Source organism: Austrofundulus limnaeus, unplaced genomic scaffold, assembly GCF_001266775.1.
Source record: "Austrofundulus limnaeus strain Quisiro unplaced genomic scaffold, Austrofundulus_limnaeus-1.0 Scaffold12, whole genome shotgun sequence".
Lineage (NCBI taxonomy): Eukaryota > Metazoa > Chordata > Actinopteri > Cyprinodontiformes > Rivulidae > Austrofundulus > Austrofundulus limnaeus.
The window spans coordinates 1,837,985-1,842,838 of record NW_013952414.1 but is presented as its reverse complement, the minus strand read 5'-3'; the positions used below and the strand labels follow the sequence as shown (position 1 = coordinate 1,842,838).

Below are 4,854 nucleotides of genomic sequence, written 5' to 3'. Positions count from 1 at the left end.
TGTGTGTGTGTGTGTGTGTGTGTGTGTGTGTGTGTGTGTGTGTGTGTGTGATTAGACGCACGATGAAAACTCGGTTTTTTAACCACGTAGCACCAATGCGACAGCTTTGAAGCTACTTATTCTTTCTTTAAAATAAAATGCGACAGGTGAAGCCACAGCATGGTTACCTTATCAATAATTACTGCCTTTTATACCTCTCTCTGTGGGTGGGGGGTCAGATTCACTCAGCTCAGGTGAACTCTTCCCGGGAAAGCCCTCAGCTTTTCCTGGACTATTTTCYACCAAGGATTACGTCGTATTTTGTATAAATTAAATTTCTAAAAGCACTTCGCAGCATTTCTCCTGTAACAGTGTTCACGAGTACAACAAAACGGCGACAGATCACCTGACTGTTTTTAAAGCGAGGGGCAGCGTCTTGCAGCAGCTGCACCTGTCCACCTGCAGCGCAGCTCCGACCAGCCCGGGACTTCAGAGTCCACATGTCAACCCCTTCAGACGTTTACGTGCATAATGAGGAGGAGGGGGATCTTTTAAAGACGTGTCTACGTTTGACTTATTTTTTCTAAAATCACAGAGTTCTCTGAGTCAGCTTCAGGTGCTTCTAGTTAATCACAACATCTTTTAAATTTAACCAGGTGTTTCAATGCCTTTAAATTAACCTACACAATAATTTTACTGGAGAAACTTGTCAGTTTGGTTAAAAAAAACCTGTAAATATAAATAATTTTTTTCTGTGCAGAGAACTTCCTTGCTATAATTTTTTTAAATAAATATATCAAAGCACTTTGTATACAGAACAATATAGCCTACTTAATAAATTATATTTTTTATTGAGATATTTTTTGGACAACCAAAATGTTTTGAGGACAACCAGGTTTTGTCTAACTAACTAGCTTGACATTTTAACAGGTGTAATAATTTGTACATAACTGATGATTCAAACTGTTTCCTGGAGCTCCTGGTGTTTTAAAAGGATCCATGATTAACATTAACATTAGACTTTATTTGATAAACATATATTTTAACTGTAAAATAAAAAACTGTAAAAATACTGTAGGATGTTCGGTTTTTATCATTTTTAAACTAAAAGTTTTAAAATATACAGTATTATACGGACGGGGCCATTTTATTTACACAGAAAGCATTCTGGGTAAATGATGACGTGGATAGGCTCCTTGATGCGAGGCTGCTAGCGAGCTATATCCACCCTGAAGGTCAAAGAGGAGAAGGTAAATGACTAAGCAGCAACTGAAAATATGGATGGAGGACCTCAGTTTAGCTTGTTTGTCGCGCTAGTTCCGAGCTAATACATATAAGGCAATACGTCAGCACTGGCGCGAAGGCTAACAGGCTAAGCTGAGGTTCTTCTTCCATGAAGCAGCTCTGTTGTCCTCCATCCATATTTTCAGTTACAGGCTGAGTCATTTCTACCTTCTCCTCTCTGTCAACGCTCTCTGGTTTCATTTAAAAGAGTCRATCATCAGATATTGTCCAAGATTAACCTTCAGGGTGGATATAGCTCGCTCACACCGAGGACCTATCCACGTCATCATTTACCCAGAATGCTTTGCGTGTAAATAAAATGGCTCCGTCTGTGTTAAAATATATTTTTTAAAATTTACAAAACTAAACAGCCTACAGTATTTTTACAGTCTTTATTGTACATTTAAAATATATGTTTATCAAATAAAGTCTAATGTTACAACAGGGACCCTTTAACACATAATGCTCCATGGTGAGGAACCAGAACCCGCATCAGGTTCCAGAGGACAGTGTTGAGTTGTCGTGACAACAGCAGTGTTAAACTTTCGGTGTGACAAAAATAAAAAGAGGGACCATATTTTCCATTTTTGGAGTATAAATGAAAATAAAACCACCATCCATTTTTTTTAAATATCTGTTTAAAAATGAAAATCAAATGACCAAAAAGTAAAGGGACCCAGTCTGCAGGTGGATTCAGTTTTTCTGAGACACACTGGAAACTCATCGATCCACCTTGTTTCATCTCAGAGGACAATTTTGTTTTTCAAATACAAACAATAACAGMGTTCACAACGTGAACAAAACAGATCAATGACATCAGGTTTCATGTATTTTTAGTCCGTCTCATTTCTGACCCGAATTCTGCAACTTAATTGSAGCTCACAAACACAACCCTCTAACTGGGTCAGAGCTGTGGGTTTGGCTSTGGTCTGTGTAAAGTGTTTTTGTTTTCTTTGGGCTGTCCCCACTTTTCTCTCAGTGTTGTTTTCTCCACATGAGTGCTGTTGTCTGAGCAGTTTTCTGTTCATGCTCACCTAAAGTTTTCTTTTTTGCTACAGCTTGGATCTTGTTCTGTTTTTTATGCCATTAAGAGTCAGGTCTGTGTTTGGGCCTTTCTCCCACCAACACTGTCACACATAACTCTGCATCACACAAATAAGGGCCTCATTGCAAAACAAAAACAAACAAAATGCAGTGAAAGTAAGCTGAACTACACAACTGACCAGTGTGCTGAAATAACTCCATCATTAGCAATTTCTGTTTACAGTATTTCAATAAAACGGAAAAATAAATTAAAGGTCTGAACTCTCTCACTTATATGAATGAAATATCTTYGACAAACTATAGTGATGGATATAAACCCTCTGGATATGATCACATAATTTGACAGATAATTAAAACTAAAATAAATTGTATTCATAAGAACATTTCACAATGAAGACAACCAACTTAACTTTCTGTTTATCTACCTCAAAATGTTTTAGAAACCTCATTAGACTTAATTTTTGTTACTACAAACAGGGCTTTCTTCGTGTTTACATTCTGACATAATAAATCAGGAATGTTGAAATTAGTTTATGTTTATTAAAACAATATTGATTCCGTCAACGTGTTTAGTCTTTAAGGAGACATATCCTGCTTTTAAATTCTTTTTTTCACATTTATTTAATTCATTTGGTGTCTATATAAAGTGGAACTGCAATGCTTTGGTCTGAATTCCTCCTTATTTTAATTTTACCAGCCCCTCTTTCACCCATCTTCTGACGTGGGTCTCAGATTAACTCGTTTTGATGCTGTTCCTTTAAATCCAAACAAGGTGTTTCACACCCCGCCCCTCGAACGAGTTGAAAAATATGACCCAAAAAGAATATAAAGATATCTTTGCATCACTGAGACTAAATTAAACTTTTCTGCACTCCTAGAGATTCCAAATACAAAACTAAATGTATTTATCGGCCAAAAAAAAAAAAAAAGGATTTTACATATGTCCCCTTTAAGTCTCAATTTATTCACATGGTTTCTCGGCATAAATGTACATAAAAAACAATGGGGGGCATGGTTCCACAGTTAACAGCTAATAGCTAATTTTCTATACAGTGGATTAGCTTTTTCACTAACTTTTGTAAAGCGTTAGCAACCAGTTAGCTTGGCTAAATTAGGTTTTGCCCACTAACTAACAAGCTAACAACAACAGGTTTGTTTCAGTCCCACCAGCCTTCAGCTGGAAAGGGACAAAGATGTGATGCAGACAGAGTGACAGTCATCTTAATAGCAATTAGCTGTTAGTGTTAGCTTCTTCTAATTTATAAATTCTTAGCTGTTTAGTATTGGTGAAGCTACAGTTTTTGTTAGCAGACTATGAATTAGCAAAGCTAACTTTTTAGATATCTGTGCCCCCCTTTTTCAGAAAATTGGTTATGTTTTACAGCATTAGATGTTCAGTATTTGAATTTTATGTTTTTAGGAAATAAAAAGAAATCCATCAAATGTTATCATCTCTTGTATGACAAGTTTTCAGCTCAAAGCATTTTGGAAATCAGYTTGTGGGTGCTAAAAAGGTATTTAAGTCTGTAAAATTGTGTCATCTTTGTTGTTTCTTTAAAGATTCAACTAAAAAATGGGAATGAATTGTGTTTTTGTGACAAACGGCTGGAAACCAAATGCCTTGGGACCCAAACTAAAAATAGTTGTCATGTGTCGACACAACGCTCGTTCATCTCCTTAAATTTATGCTGGAAGTATTTATAGGTCAGAATTGGTTTTTACAACAAAAACAAAATGCTCCCTCTGAAAATGTTCAGGTACTGAACTTAAAAGGTTCAAAGACAAACTTTGAAAGACCTCGGAGTCTTTCACTTAACCCAGCAGAGTTTTTAAAAGTTGTGTCGGCGGGTTGGACAGACTGTCGTTGGGCCCCAATGAGCCCGAAGACAAAGGCCAACACAGAATGTGTCCCTCTTGATTAAACACACTATTTTTAACTTGACGAGTCATTTTCATTTAGAGGAGCTTCAGCTGCACAGACAGGCGTGTCCGCCGCTCATAAATGGAGCCACACATTTACATTTCCTCTCTAACCCTCGTCCAAATGAATGCTCTGCTGCTCCCCACCTACATTTACAGAGCCGCCACACACTAAACGACAGCATTTGTCTAATGTTACCCTTTTGAACCCTTGTTTCTGGGGGGAAAAAATCCTGAAAAAAGTTCCAGAAAAACAGCTTTTAAGTCGTCAGTTTCATCAATCAGTCTGACTCTGTTTTATTACTATAAAGGAATAAGAAATGAAGTCTTGACAGAGTTTTTTCTTTATTTTTTTTTTTTAGGAGGAATAGTCTCAGTGTTCATATCAAGCTGGAAAAAAAATGCCTGGGTGGAATTATTTTGCAAGTTATTGTCAGTGTGAATATAGTGGGTGAAAATAAATGAGGAAGACGCAGTGACTAATGTGTGAATATAAAATATCTGTCAGGAGGAAACCTTGGAAAACAGAAGAAGAAAAAGAATAATGGAAAAGGGGCAAATATTATAAGATTTTCTTCTTCTTCTGCTACCTTTCATTTTATTTGATTTTTTTGTTGTATGTAAATT

General features: G+C 36.6%; 1 protein-coding gene across 3 annotated transcripts in view; it reads right to left on the bottom strand.

The window, feature by feature from the left end:
• drd3 (dopamine receptor D3) overlaps nucleotides 1-4,854 on the bottom strand; it is a 41,606-nt gene that overhangs the window by 10,983 nt on the left and 25,769 nt on the right. The gene's annotated exons all lie outside the window — the stretch shown is intronic.